Genomic DNA, 16,659 nt, shown 5'->3' on the forward strand with positions numbered 1-16,659 from the left:
CAAAAGAATAATGGATCCAGGAAAATCAAGAGATGTTATACAAAGTGTCAACTTTTTCTGTCTAAGGTGTAAAACTCCGGGCTCTTTATTACATGGTTGACAGAGACTCAGGACCCAATCTGGTCTAGTCCTGAGTGCAATAAACTGTGACCAATTTCAGATCGGAGCTTCTATTTATGGAGGTGCTAAGCGGAGAGGGGGATTATATCATGCAAAACAGAAGCAACCAAAAATATTCCTGCTCCCCCTTTCCTTTTTCCCCATCTGATAAATGAGCTGGTTTGTCAAAACAGGGTGTGGAGCTGGAGGGGCCAGGGAAAAGGGTTTGGTATAAAAAAAGAAAATTGAAGATGAGAACTGAAAATATTCTGTGTTTCTCTTTGACCAAAACAAATCCCATTCCCAGGCCAAATCTAAGCAGAATCTGTCCATAAAAAAAATCAGGAAGGAAATATTTTGAAATATAGGAAGTGTCTTAGCCTGATCCATGCTGCAAGGTATCCGAGGTACACAGTGTTTCTTTCATGATTTCAGTGTTCTGCCACAGCTATGAAGGAGTGTTATTTCTGAGTCACAGAATTATGCTTTTCACTTGGCTTCTGTAACACCCCTACACTTAATTATTTCATCTGAACTGCAGATTTCCACAGATCCAGCAAAGCATTTAAGCACCTGCTCAACTTTAAGAACCTATTGCATTCTGGGAGGCTTTCCACAATATGAATTAAGCACACACTTTGCTGGATGGACAGCTCTATACCATAACTACGTTTCATCTGGAAGAGATACAGGCCCTTTCCTGAGGGGTTCGCTGCTGTTCAGTACATCGGTCTAGAATTTGTCCATGAGTGTGTGTGCCTTTTTTATTGAAGACTTTGTCGTATCTGATTGAACTCTGACACAGTGTTTGTCATCAGTCTTGGACAACTCGCAAAGGACTAATCCTGGCACTGCAGGATGGGACACGAGCATTACAGTTTGTGTATCAGATGCAAGTATCACCCTAAGCCACTGGGAGCTAATCTGAAGTCTGCCTCCCTAACAGAGAGAGTGCCATTGCCTTGCTCTGCCAAATCAGGGTATTTTAAAGAGAAAAAAAGAGTGATTCTCTTCAAAATGCACAAGACATTTGTACAGAGGATGAGAATTTCAAGGTATGGCACAAGTCTTACTTTATGGGGAAGTACTATTGTCAATGTTCTTCCAGAGCTGGAAAAGAAAGAGAAAAAAAAAAAAAAAGTGTATAGGAGCACAAGTCTGCAAACTTTGTGGACCTAAGTGGCAGGCTAAGTGTTACACAGCAAGCTGTGGAAAAATATCAGCAATCAAAAGCCAAAAATCTGGTCTCCGAGCTTCCCGTTGAAAGACATGTGATGTACTATCCTCCTACCCAAGAAAAAGTAGCAAGTACGCACTAAAAATTTAGAGGTTAAACACCCATATAGGGGGATATGTTAACTGCTCCACACTCCACTGGCACTGGGCATGTTGCCTGTAACGCCATGGAAATGTGTGTACAAGTTAACAGCAAAGTTCAGTCGCTGCGAGAAGATGTGTATGGATTCGTCCGCTTTAATTGTTTCCATGATTTAAGCGTTAGGCACCAGGAAATTAATCTGGGCAATAGTCAAGACAATCTGCACAAAGCTGGGTCCAATGTTGCTAAAACAAGCTGGCTGAAATGAAAAAGTGCAGCTGTGACTCTCCGCCTGATACCAACACACACACACACAAACACACGCACGCACACAAAAACGGCCCCGATTATTATTCTTATTATTTATGGACACAGATGAAAAGCCAAAGGGGGCATGGTAATGCACACAGATGCTGATTAGCTGGAGATTATATTGATGATGTAATAAAAATTCACTTTGTCTCTTAAGCTGCACCAGGACAATCAAAGAGAGATTAGATAAAAATCAGAGAGAATGAATAATAGAAGGGAGAGGTAACTTCGTAAACCGTAACTCCCTGCAAAATGTTCTACCTCTGAGTGCCCCCAGTCAGAATAAATAAGGGCTGGAGGGTGTAAATACAGTCCAAATGTACATAGGAAGGAGGCATATATGCTTTGTACGTGTATTATTTATAAATAATCAGCCAGACATGTGCATCTACCTGCACGGGTTTGCAAATATACGCACATACATATCTAGATGCACACATCTTTCTAACTCAGTTGAATGGATGATGAGAGCAAGTGAGTGAGAGAAGGCATTGTATTTGGAGAGGGACAGAGGGACAGAGAAAAGCGTATGGGGTGAACGATTAGAAGCGTACGGGAAATGATCTGAGCGAGAAAGATGTGAACTTATGGGAAAAAAACAACTCAATCTCTACTTAACAGGGTAAGAGAGACACATGCAAACCCCCACATGCACATGCATTTACCTAGACATACACCACTGCGGGTCCCTGTCTGAAAAAAGAATCCCTCCAGCCACAAAAAATCCCAATCAGACGGAGATGGGAGAAAACTTTCTCCTCTTAGAGTGCTTGCTTGAAAAGGAGCAGAACTCCTGCACGTCCAACGTTGGTTTAAGTTTACTGACCATGTTTAATATTTGATTAAACCTTTGGCATAGCTGACTATCCTGATCTGAATAGATGATCCGATGCTTTCCCTGGTAGTAAAGCCAAGCATAAGTAATAGCTGTCCTCTGACTACTGCTGCCTTATGCAGCAGTAGAATTTTGCCACGTCTGAAAACCTGCTACCTGCTTCTGGATTCTTTTCAGCTGCTTGATATTTTCAGCTGCGCTTTATGAAATCAAACAAAAAAAAACCCCTAAAATGCTTCTCCCAGACATGGAGGGGGCTGCAATTTATTCATAGCTGAGGGAAAATCCCTTGCTTCCAAAGTCTTCCATGGCTTAAGTAATTTACCTGTTCTCCTCACTGTACTTTTTGCCTGTGGTTTGCATTATTACTTGCTCATCAATGCTCATCAATGAGCAATGCTCATCAGCTTGCTCGGCAGCTTGGGGATGTTTGTGTGGTTGCCCACACACACACGCGCACACACATACACGCAGCAATTTTATAAATAAATCACAGTCACAGGGGTGAGGAGAGGGCATGTGGTGCTTTGTAAGGGAGCAGAACAGCATAAAAGAAAGGATATCTCCAGGATCAGAAAATAGGGGCTGTCAGAGTTTTTCTGCACCTCTTAACGCCTGTGAGATGGCCACTGCTGCTGATCACAGAAGGTGACAGAAGGGGACACCAACCCAGGCTGCTTTTCCCCTGGCCACCTAGGTGAGGAAATGTCTAATCCCTCAACACAGACAAAAAGCAGGCCTAAATAATCAGCCTACATGCTTTACACCTCATATGAGACAAGGATTGCTGGGAGAGGTAATATCTTTTATTAGACCAACTGATATAGTTGGAAAAAAATAGACAAGATTTCAGGCACACAAGGAAGTCTGCTGGTTTTTTTGCCAGCTATATCAGATGGACTAATAAAAGATATTACCTCTCCTTACAAATCTTGCTTTGCTTTAATCATATTATAGATTTTAGAAGAGGGAGAAAGGAGCCAGCAAACGTAGCACTAAAGATAAACATTTTGATAATACTGGTAAAGTAGGACCATGTGAGACTTAGCTAAGGAGTTGGTGAATAGCTGCCTTTTGGAAGACACAGATTCTGTTGTTTATCAGTAGATCCTCATTTAGATATCAGGCCTGGTCCAGACTCTGCAAACATATACACATGCACTTAGCTTTAAGCGTGTGAGTAATTTCATTTTAAAACAAGAGAACCACTACCTGTTAAAAATGTCAACAGAGATGCACATCTGTGGGTCTGTTCATGATTGAGGTTTCAGACTGCAATAGATTTCACAGAGTAAATATTCATTTGGTGATCACTGAACACATAGTGCTGGAAACAAGAAAAGTAAAAAAAAAAAAAAGAAGGCGCAATTGCCTTGGTGAAATTATAGACTTACTGCAATGTCTTATTTTTTTAATCTTTGAAAGAGGACATCAAGCTTTGAACCTCAAAAGCAAAAAAAAAACAAAAAACCCACAACCACCCTTTATGCATATTGTCTCAGTACTTTACGTACAGAAATACTTGTTTGTGTATCTCTGTGTGTTGTATACTTTGTTCTTTCTGCTACTACCCATGGCTTTTTTTTTTTTTTAAATTACTTGGTCAGTACGGCTCCCTTTTCCCAAACCCTGTTCAGGGAAAAGCTGAGAAAAGAGAGGAGAGACGGTTAACATGGTCTGAGAGAATCAGAGTGGTGACTCGAGACGTGAACCGGTGAAGTGCTCTCTACAGGGGTGACAGCCAGCGACAGCACGGGGCAAAACGGCGGTGCAGAGCTGAACCGAGGGAAGATGAGTGTGAAAAGTGATGGCAAGAGCCGGGGAAACAGGTCTGTAGTGGCAGAGGTTGGCTATAGAAAACAAACGACCCATGAGCACAGGTGGGCTGAGAAGGACATTGTGGGAAATGGGCTGGAGCGGTGCCTGAGGAAGGGATCTGACCCTGGGGAGAGGTCTGAGCTTGTGGTCCACGCACCCACGCTGACCCCTGCAGCCAGGGGGGGATGCTTTGGGAAGGGAGGATGAGGAGCTGGTCTTGGATGCAAACCCGGCCAGCAAGAAGCCCAGGTGCAGCACTTGGAAAGCAAATGCAGGGGCCAAGGGTGGAGAGCTGAGCCAGGGGAGCGAGCCGCTCGCCTGGCAATCGGACCGATATCTTTTGTCGGATTGCAAGGAGCAGGATCTCTGGGCTCACTCGTGGCTCGCTATTTCCTGGTGCCAGAAGTCCTGTCCCTGGATCAGCGCAGAGGAGGAGACAGGGGAATGACACACCTATTGTGCAACTCCTTTTATGAATAAACTCGTAAAATCTAATTCTACCAGCACCTCTCTGGCCTTTTTCAATGAGCCGGTCAGTAACAAATGGTCATTTAACAGCACAAAGCAGCCGTTATATGGGAGAACAGATTGAGGCTAATACAACACACGTTCCCCTCCAAACAAGAACCCAACATTCCTTCTTCAATTTTTTTTTTCCCCCATCTGCAAACACTGTCAGTGAAGCTGAGTAAATATATAAATAATTAAACAAACAAATACTTTTCCTGCTGCCCCCGGGCCTTTGAAACTGAGACTTAGTTGGATTTCAGGCAATCAAACAGCATCACGTTCACACACTCACACTGCACGCACGCTTCCTCTCCGCCTTTGACAGAATATCATTGACTTGAGTGCACTGTGATGATTTCAAATGGACTAGGGGTTAGATAATCGACTCTACAAACACACATACACACATGCATACTCCAGCTCCTGCATTTATTTCATGAGACTTAAGTACTGGTGGGGTGGAAACACAAAAAAAAAAAAAAAAACAAACAAAAAAACCCCACATACATTGGTGTTGATGAACTAACTAAAACTGCAACTGAAATAATAAAAAAATTAGGGAACCTGATTCATTTGCTTGTGAGATCTTCACTGTAGGAGATCACCTGAAACCATCCTTTTATAAGGAAAGGTTTCAGAATTAATTTTCTTACGGCTCGAGGTCAGTGGAACCTTGTTTATTCCCCACAATAAGCTACTTCTTGGGCAGCAGCAATGAAAACTCCCTTCTGGACTACCTTGCTCTGCCAAAGTCAGGGACATTCACGTCCCTGCTTAAGGATTCACATGGTGTCTGTCTGTTGTTTGTGAGGCTGGGTCAGAGTCTAACTATTGACTTCTGAGAGTGTTGGGTCGGTCCTCAGCAAATGGACGACGACTGCCAATTCCATCTGCCCATGCTGAGGGCAGGAGTACACTTGTTTAGAGGGAACTTACTCTTTTTACTGACCCGGTGAAGGCAGATACCTTCGGCTTGATCCAAACCATGTTGCAAACAATAGGTTTGGATCAGTCCCTTAGAGAAGAAAGGTGGGATGCAGCCCTTCATCAAATCTTTGAGCTTTGCAGCTCCCTCAGTTGCCATAACAATGAAGAATATATGTGTGATTCACTAAAAGAAGAAAATAAAAAAATCAAGATCCTGAATCAGTGAATGATGATATTCCTGTAGACGGAGTATTACAAAGGCTGAATCCTACTCACACAAAGAAAACTGGCAAAATTGCCATTGACCCTTTCTTAGCAAAGCAGGGACAAATATGTATTTACAAGTGAAATGAGCAAAGCTAATTTTCCACCTCCCCACCGTTGTGTTTTTTGAAAGCATGTTTTCCTGATCTGCACTGAAAGGGGCTCTGATGTAACACATTTGTCATCAGAGATGCACCAAAACCTTTACTGAGAAAAAAAATACATGTCAAATTTATGCCGCTAACTTCTCCCTCCTTAAAAATATATATATATATATATATATATATATATATATGACTGACCTAATATTGCAGATGGGGGAATGAAAGATCAATAGCTCACTGGAGCCAATGGGAATCTTTCCATTGATTCAACAGGTTTGAGATCAGGCCTGAAGGCACCGAGCTTAAGTGACTCCATCAGAGACTGTTGGTGAGTAATTGTCCACACTGTGATTAGAACCCAGGCGTCCTCACCGCCGGCCCTAACCCACCAGATAATGCCCTTCCTTTGAATGAAGCTGCAGGCACAGGCAGCAATTTAAAAGGGGCAGTTTTGAGGTGTATAAACCACTAGCAAATAATCCAGAATGAACGGCAATGCTTGCTTTTCTTGTTTATTTGTTTGTTTAATTTGGTGTTAACTTTTACCAACCTATAGTAGAATGCAAAACCTAGCACCACTTTATCACCCTTATCTCCTCCGAGATCTTTATGCGCATTTCCTTTCAGTGTTTCTACGGGTTGGCTTGTTGTTTTTTTTTTCCTTCTCTGTCAATGACTAAACTTGGAGTTAAATCGTTTGTAAGACACTCTTTTCTTTGGTATCAAAATTGGCTGGATCGAGACTCTTGCAAATAAACATGCGGCAATGGTATGCTTTTAAAGACTTTGCCAAAGGATTTTTGTTGATTGTCTTGCCCATTCTCACTTCCACTCCTACTTTTCTCATTTATTGCCAGTATCTTGAACGAGATTTCTTTTTCTTAAAAGAAAAAAAAAATCCATAAACCAAAAAAAAAAAAAAAGATAAGAAGAAGGAAAACAAAGCAAAAAAATGACCGGACTCGCTCCGAATGCACAAAACAGAACAAACCCCGCAGAATAACTGAATGACAATATATCTTTATAATAAAGAGGGTGAAAAATTGCATCCTCATCCATGTATTATCGAAGATGGAATACGATCAAATAAATTGCTTTTAAAAGCAATTAAATGCTCACAAAAGAAAAACACTTGCCCTGAAAACTGAAAAAAAGGCATAATGAAATGCAAACCATCTTGAAACTACCATACGGAAACTGGAACGAGACACTTCAAGCTGAACGGTATAGCGGAAGGACTGAACTAGCGTACCTAGATAAGGCAGCCTATTGCTGAAGAAGTAGTAGTTAGGAAATTTAGAAGCAAGCAGGTCTGTGTATCTGGATTTACGTGAGTTAACATCCTTAAGGCAGTCACATTGCATATTGTCGGGTATCTTGCAGAACTGCCTGTAACTTAGGGTCCCGATCCAAACACTGCTGCAAGCAAGGTAGAGTTTTCCTGAAGACTTTGGAGCAGGTTTGTAGCTGCTCTGCAAAGTGCTTGCCCATCAATTATAGATTATACGTATCATAGAATATACATTACTTCCACCCTCTTTTTCTCCCCATTTCTTAAAAGCTGCTAAAGGTGTGAAAAATAAAATAAATTGAACATTTTCATTGCATTGCTGTGTTGAAAAAGAGCTCTCTGGGATTAATCCTGTTATGAGAGGGACTGAACTGGTTGACCAAAATGATCCTGGCTGCTCTGAGTTTTTTAGGTCCACAGCTTCTCCGCAGCTGCATGGCAAAGTCCCGATCCCAGAGAAAGTGGTATTTTGTTTTTCTGTCAGGGTCCGGTGAAACAATGGGCAAGAAACAGAGCTCTGCCTGTAAGAGGCAAGAAAACTGAGTTTTTTCTGGATTAGCTTTCAAAGAGGTGCAATCCAGTTCAATATACTCAGCAAAGGTATCTCTCTCTCTCCCACCCCCCTCCATGCACCATTTCAAAGAAGTGCATCTTTACCTTATTATATTATTAGAATCAATCAATATTATTAATATTACATGTGGGAAATTCTGTAAATTCTTCATAGTTCTCCTCCCTGCCTGTTAACAGCAGGTACATTATACAGTCTCTGGTTAGATTGGTCAACCAGGCTATCGATAGTCTTAATAAGCAATATCTATATTGTGACCTTTGCTCACAGAACTGAATCTCTCCTATAGGGCTGTCAGATTCCTTAAAGAAGTATTGATAAGCTCATTACTGTATTGCTACGTATAATTTTAGGTGTGATTTTCACTCACCCTCAAGCATCTAGTAACCTAATACTTTTTTTTTTTCTCTCTCCAAAAGCATTGGCCTTTTTACAATTGATCAAATAGTGAATTAGAGCATTATAGAGAGGAAACATAATCAGGGCATTTCTACAAGCACACTGTGATAGATCTTTTGATCTTCTAACAACTTTCATCCCTCTGGATCCTAGGAAGGAAGCACTGTTTTATAGGGATATTATTAGGCTGATGCTGCTTTATACATCTACCTGCAAGAAGCTACCGAATCCGACAAAGATATTTGTGTGCGTTTGCAGTGACTGATGCATCTTATGCGATGTGAATCTATCCTTAGGGACTGAAAAGGGACTGAAAAGGAGAGGAACTATGTGCAAATGTAAGTCTGCCCTTTCGATACATGTGTGCGTACACAGTCTCTGTGTATAAAATACACAGGCATTTGAATTAGAAACAGGCCAAATATGCAGTCAGATCTCATCAGACCAACTCTGTCTGCAAAGCTCAATTTTTATTCTGTTTGAAGAGCTTCATGTCCAGAGTTATATGCCCCAGCACATTGGGAAGTCAGCCGGGTTGCCTCTAAAATATTTTGGAGACTCAGGCACAATGTACAAATAAACCAGAGATGGATTAATTAAGTGTGACTGTATCATTAAATTAGTATAATGAACAAACAGCTATGTATCATATTAAACTCTTCATATAATTCCAGGAATAGCCTGTTAAGTCACCTGCCACTTTCACGCAATAGTACTATCTCTGTACTGTCTTTTAGAAAGGAATTATTTAGAAACCTATATCAGCCTGTCTGTACTGAATGCTTGTTTTTATTAATATGCACATATAATAAATGGTTGTGTGTGTGTGACATAACAAACGTAGCAAGCACACTTCTGTCTCTTCACATGCACATTTCACATAAAAGTTCATTCTTGGCTGCACCTTTCATGCAAACTATGTCTTTTTATATTTTCCAGACTTAAATAAGGAAATTACAGACCTCAACCACGTAAAAGGGAAAGAACAGTCTGCGTTACAAACTGCGTCTGCACTGCACCTTGGTCTATCAAACCGTAATCAACTTTCTGGTGCCAAAATACTTTGAGAGACCTAACAGCGAAGGCCCCTCTCCCCAGCCACTATATATCCCTGGAAGTACAAACGTGGCCAACAAAGCCATCTATGAAATAGTTAATGTTAAACAATGGTTGTCCATGTTCAACAAAGGAGGGAGAAATAAACAGATAAGGGTGAGGTAGATCAAAATCTGCATGCCTCATTGGCTGAGCTGTCGGATATTTCTAATGCATCTGAAGGGTTTGTTACTAAGAACCTGTTAAGTAACTTTAAACCTTTGATCTGTAGCCAGTCTTAACAAAGGTGACAATTAATTCAAGGAGAGTGCATTGCAATAAAGTTATATTGTGGTCAGTTTATATATACTGTCCAAAGCTGGTTCACAGAAGTCACTGTCAATTAAAGTCTTCTAGGAGTCCAGTTCATTATCAATTTTCCCCCCTTGCCTTGATCAATATTTTTGGCTGCTTCTGCTTGACAAACTTAACACAATGTCTATATCTATATGTCTTGCCATTCATTTACATGGAATAGATGGCCATATATGATTTATTTTTAGCTAAGACGTATGGTCAGGCACTTTGTTTGAGAGGTTTAAAGCTCTCATCCATCTTTATTTTAAGGAGCGACAATAATAAGCCCTCTCTTCCATCGAGGGGATGTCAGTTGGACATAATGAATGCACATTAAAAGCTGCATTCACCTGTATGTGCATTCAGGCTGTGGCTCACCATGACAAAAGCAAACAAATGCAATATCTGTGGTGACATCCTGAGTCCAGCCCACACCAAGTGCTGCAGCACAGACAAGGTGATTCAATAGATCCTGCGATCCCCAAAATGCGACGATGCATCTCGAGGAGTTATGGTGAGAGAGAGGCCCCCTATAATATATATCGCAGCTCAGTCGGTGGAGCAACAGTGGAAGAAAAGCCATAACTTTAACTCACCATGGTTATTATTTTTCCCTCTTTCCACTGCAGATTTTAATACATAAGGGTCAGTCCGCCATGACAAACCCCGGCAACAGTCGTATGGGCATCGGTGGAGCAGTTAAGTGAGTGAGAAATGTGGCAGGGTTCTGACTTTTGTCAGTTCCTCAGTTTTGTTTTAGTTTTAGTTTCACTCACAGCAAGAAAGCTACGTCAGGAGACAAGCCAGCAAGCCTAGAAGTTGGTGGCATTAACTGCAAGTGTTGCGGTTTGCTGTGTAAATCCGCGATCCAGAATTTTAACGGGAGCGTGAAACACCAAGTAAATGCAAACCTGCACCAGGATTTCCAAACTTGAACCTGCTGAAGCAATGGCAAAAATCTCACTGACTTCTGCCCAGCAAACAGGCGACAGGCCTTCACTCCCTAAGTGATGATGATGCTGGGATTAATGAAACACCAGCCTGTTTGTTAAGGCTAGGATTCAACTTAGCTCACTTAACACCTCACCTGCTTAGTGCAAACTCTTACGGGGCAGAAACCAGACAGCGCTTGGTGGACAGGTCATTTTGAGCTCTGCAGCGTCCTGCTGCTATGGAATATTATTATAAGGCTATAGCCAACACCTACGTGAGTCTTTGGACATCTGATTTTTTTCTGTATTTTAAATGTAAGAAAGCTGCCCAACAGCCTAGATCATCTCCTCCACTTTTTCTCCCTTGGAACCATTACTGACTGTCGCATAAACCCGCCTCGGTTCACACTTGATTGACGGGAGGGACGGTAACAGCTCCTTTAGTGTCGTTATGGTCTGTCGGGTCAGTGCGGCTGGTATGCATGCACACAGGGTATGCATGATAAAAAACACCCTGACGTCTTGCTGAAAAATGTGGCTGCGTATTTCCAGTTCTTAAGGCTAGGGGAGGCCCTCCTCAGTCATCCAACCCCTTCTGCCCCTTGCTCTTAACCACGGTGCATAGAGAGTCCTCTACCCGCCCTCCTTGACAGGTACCATCCACTTTTCGGTTGAGCACAAGACACTTTCTGCAATCACACTCACTCTTTACCCAGGTAAAATTTCCAGATACTCTCTGACAACTTCCTTCAAAAGACTATTCTGTCAGCTGCCTGGCTTTTATTATACTATCCAATTTGAATCCTCTGCTAAAGAAAGCGCTGTCTGTGTCACTGGCCACTGGCCGATGCAGGCAGCGGGACCAGATGAACCACGCTTTTTCCCCCTACTTCAGCGCTGACATTCCCAATCTCTTCTGGCTGAATATAGGAAAAAAAAAAAAACAAAAAAACAAACCAAACTGTCCCCTGTTTCTGTTGTTATACATTAGAAATTATTATGTTCCTTATTCACCCTTTAAAAAAAAAACAAACTATGAAGTTTGGTTGTTGTCGCTATTTTATTTATTTTTTTTTTAAGAAAAAAAGAAGGATGTTTTTTTCCTTCCCTAAAATGCCCAAAGACACCGGCATATGTAGATACTGAGGGACAAATACGATCGCAATCTATAAATGTGGAGGAAATATGTCTAACCTGGACAAAGGTAACAGAAGAAACAAAATCTCTAGAAACACAAAGTTTAATTTCTTTCTTTCCTCCACATTATGTAACTTTAAAACAAATCTGTTCTCGTAAGGGTGATTAGTTGATATGGTAGTGGGGCTAGATGAAGAACAGCTTTCGGTGCAAAACTTAACAGCCAAGCGAGAGATCCCAGAAAATTGGAGTTTGTATTGGAAATGCTGACACGACCGTAACAACAACATCATAACTGGCTGCAGCTGCTTTTAGAAACCAGAATCCACATCCAGACCCCTGAAAAAAGAGTTAACATATACCCCTCTAATTTATGAAGCAATCTGGGCTATTTGTTTGACATTATCAAATACACATGCATGCTCATCTGTACGCGAGATTATAATGTACAGGGGGTTGCTTTTTTCCTCTCTCTTCCATCAAGCTATCCAATTGCATTTTGATTGTTTTAAGGGGTGGTTCTTCAGACCTTAGGCATAAAGCCTCCTCTGTTTTATTCCAGTTTATTTGTGCATTTACCTCCCTAAAACTTGTTTGGTTTACTACCATACTAAATGCTGTATGTGTTGCTTTCAGCCAGGTAAGCCTTATGTTTCAATTATGGAGGAGTTTATTCAGCACCTGTATTGCGTTGTGCTTCTTTTCAACTAAATTTCCATTTCCCAAAGGCTGTATGCATGAATGTGTATACATCTCTCATTTCTGTATGTATATACACACACAAATCTATACATTTATACATATACACAAATATATCATCTTAACTGAATGCTCATTTTCATTGCACCTTTGAATTTCTGAGATATCCAAAACCTTCATAAACATCCTTAAACTTAACAAGGTTTTAATTTTTTTATCATTTATCTTTGTAATCAAACAGAACAGAATACAGTGAATGGAAGCCTTGTTTCCCTACCCCGGAGGTATCTTAAATTTCAAAATCATTTATACTTTTGAGAAGATAAAGCAGCAAAAGAACTAAACTATGGTTTTCCTACGGCATTTTTTCTAGCTGCATTGAATGCTTATCGAGTGAGGTTTGGGTCAGGTAGGAACACCATCCTAACCATGGGACTGCAGCGGCGGAATTCCATGAGGTTTTGGGGATTTTGCACTTTTTTACCCCCTAAATAAAGGTTGAAAGAATGTTGTAGCTCTCAGGTCTATGGAAGACTCTTGCTTTCCCCCTGCACACTATCTCCACTCTTTAAGAGCACTCACCCGCATGTATTTCAGTAAATCTCAGTTAAGTGTGGAATGTTGATTTCTTCTGACTTCCTAAATAAAATATTATGGAGACCTGTGTGTTTTAAATTAAAACACAATCCAGGACTTGGGTACAAGCAAGCTTTGACAGAAAAGGCTGTTTAAACCTATGGGGACAATCCTATATTTAGATTACATTAATTCATAAATATTATACTAAATACCACTTAAATTGGCCTTAAATGACTTCAAAGATAATGCATTATAATATGGCTGTCCTGAGAGCACTAACCTTTATGTCTCCCAGTAACTCAGCCTTTAAGCATAGTCAACTGCTAGATAAGAAGGGGGGAAGTTATGAATGAATGGCTTGCTAAATTGTTCAAGTGTGATTAGTTAACTCTGTGCGTGTGTGTGTGTGTGTATGTGTGAGCGCGTGGGTGGGTCAGCTCAGCCCCGGTAGATTTCTACCCACGGATCTCAGCACATAGCCTCTTCCCAACCCTAGAGCAAAGTACCACAGCAGGAGCCTATTCCTGCCCCATGTGGAGAGAAGTGAGGATGGGGGAAATATGCAGCAGCTATGCTCGTGCCATGAAAGCTTGTTTCTGGGACTTCACAAAGCCTCTCCTGCCTTCCCTCACAGGCTGCTTCCCCCGTACCCTTTTCTTTCTTCGTGTGTCTGCAAAAGAATCGTGCTCCCCTGCCTCTTCCCTGGTATCTGGCCTGGTATCAGCTGGGGCTGCTGGTAAGAGAACCTGGGACGTCGCTCTCCTTTTGCGATAGTTTCTTTGGGAGGGGGGCATAGTCATATACTTTATCTTCAGGTTCTTAATTTTCAATTTCCTCCGGCTATACAGGAGCACCACAATAGGCTCTCTTCATAATGTTTTCAAGAATACACATCCTGTGCTCTCATTTCAATAGATTTACACCTGAAATTACTCTGGTTGCTGTGTTTTTACTTTAAGCTAATTCCTGTCTCTTCCCTCCTCCCAACACAAACCCACCTTCTCCCCCTCTACACCCAAGATTCGCTCTCCGTACACTTAAATAAACTACAGCCCACTATTAACCCTTCAGGGTATACCACTGCCACAGCCTCGTCCCCTGGATTAGTAATGAAATCAACTGAGAGTGATGGATCAATTAATGTGTAAGCATTATGCATCACTCATGGAAAGCATCTTGGGGTTTCATATTGCCATCCTACCCCTGAGAGCCAAGTTAGGCTATCTTTATGCAATTCTTCACCTATGCCTGCAAAGCAAAGCCAAAATAAGGAGATCTGAGTGAATACTATGCTTCACATGACTGCATTTAGAGAAGGGAAAAGAAAAAAAAAACATTAAAAATGAAATAAAATGAAATAAAATAATAAAAAAAAAAAGGCTAAACACAATCCTCATCCTTCAAAGCCCCATCATGCTTTTTGACTTAATAGTAATTAATCACTACTGGCAAGAAAGTAATTTTTTTCCAGGTAGCCAGAGGCACATTTTTATCAGGATTAGCTAATAAATCAGCGGCATCGCTAGAAAGGAGTTCAAACTCTTCTCGGATGTACTAAATAAAACCGATCTCTGAAACGGTGGCAACTCGGTATCTATTGAAGCTTCACTCAAATACTAGGCTGCGAAATAACAATCATCATCATCATTTTTCCTTCCAAAGTCCAAAACTTCTAGCAGGTTAAAAATGACTGTTTCTTTCAAGATGAACTCATGCAATTTGGTTTGATGAGGTGACAAGATTTCCCACCTGGCTTTTTTCCTAGGTTGCAACTTTAGAATAGAAATGAAATGAAGGGAAATGAAGTTAGTATCTTGCTTAATTCAGGAATATGTGTTAAACACATCCAAGCAAGATAAATGATCGCTCGCTCGCTCTCTCCCTCCCTCCCTCCCTTTCTGAGTTTGTCTCTGTGAATACAGGCATGCAGTAAAAGAAAAACTGAACTGAAAGGGGAAGAATTCACATTTATGAAATAGAAATCAAAGTTAGCGCATAGATTCATTAATTACAGGTTTAACATAGAACATAACAAAAGAATAAAATCTCATCAACAAATCAAAATAACCTCTCTCCACCACAAAAATGCTTTACCGAGGTGTTAGCTCAAAGATTTCCTCTACACTATATTGAATGATTCTCTTCGGTGCAGCTTTTACTGTTGTTATTTTTATTTTACAGAAACCTCAGACAATTTTTGCAAACACGCGTGTGCACACACGAGCTCAGTGGCTACTCTTACTATGCTTCATCTACTAGATGAAACCTCCCAGGACCTTTCCTTGCCTCTGCTTCTTACAAATTTTTTTATTATTATTAATAATTATTATAATATGGATGTAATGTGTAAATGATGCCCATCAGACCTTGATGTGGTTTCTAGGAAGATAGTCTAAAAAGAAAGCAAGGTTCGAAAGGTCTACAATGATCATTGTAAATATGAGGAGGGTGTTTGGAGCGACCGGCAAGAAAGGAAGAAATATCCTATAACTTGGGCTGAGTTCCTGGTCCCCGAACCCTGAACATTTTCTCTTCGAAACTGGTACTTTGCACTGTCAGGGTATATTTTCATTCGCATTTCCTGAGAGTGAATGAGAAGAGGGAAGAGATGCCTGCTAAACATGCCGTTAAGTTCAAGATTTACAACTCGCCAAGGCATCTGGAAAGCTGGGCAGCCAGCAATGCCGTTACCAGTGACTCTTCCTGCCAGGAGTCCACCAAGCTAGAGTAGACACTGCTACTGAACCTCTCCTGTAACAGATGCAACTTCCACTTCCCCCATGGCCCCCTGCAAAACCCTTTCTCCTCCTGCACTAAATCTGGAGTCACACCCCAATCACTTCTGATACGATCTCTTTATCTTCTCTTCTCTTCTCTTCTCTTCTCTTCTCTTCTCTTCTCTTCTCTTCTCTTCTCTTCTCTTCTCTTCTCTTCTCTTCTCTTCTCTTCTCTTCTCTTCTCTTCTCTTCTCTCTTCGCTCCTGGGTCTCTCCTGCTCTTAAGCGGGGCTACCATGCAAATTTTCTTCAACTTCCTCCCTGCGAGTCCTACTTTCCTACCCAAGGATCTGATCATCTCTCCCCCACTACACACACCCTCCCCCACCCCGAAAATATAGCATCATCTAATCTGAAATGCACCTCCGGAGAGCCTAAGCTAGGCAGGGAAAGGAGCGGGCAGAGATGGAGTGAGCGAGGCATCGCATGGAGAGTACGTCTCCAGTGCCTGTAAAGAAAACCTAAAAAAGTTCCCGGGATGGACTTTGGGCACATTAAAGTAGTGCTTGGAATATGCCTGCTCAGAGACTTCTCCCCTCTGGAACTAAACTGTAACCCGTCCCTTCTGGCTCACCCTCTCCAACACACACTCACGTCGTGATTTCATACACCCACACCACCACCCCCCCCGCCCCGCTTGAGATAGATAGGCTTTTTTATTGTTGTTTATTTCCCCCTTCCCACGCTTAACAAAAC

At 41.4% G+C, this 16,659-nt stretch overlaps 1 protein-coding gene across 1 annotated transcript in view; it reads right to left on the minus strand.

Moving 5' to 3' along the window:
- The window catches only part of LOC104285632 (CUGBP Elav-like family member 4), a 92,130-nt gene that overhangs the window by 74,388 nt on the left and 1,083 nt on the right, over positions 1-16,659 (minus strand). The window lies entirely within an intron of this gene.

The sequence above is a fragment of the Charadrius vociferus genome, unplaced genomic scaffold (assembly GCF_000708025.1).
Source record: "Charadrius vociferus isolate BGI_N301 unplaced genomic scaffold, ASM70802v2 scaffold24, whole genome shotgun sequence".
NCBI classification, from domain to species: Eukaryota; Metazoa; Chordata; class Aves; order Charadriiformes; family Charadriidae; genus Charadrius; species Charadrius vociferus.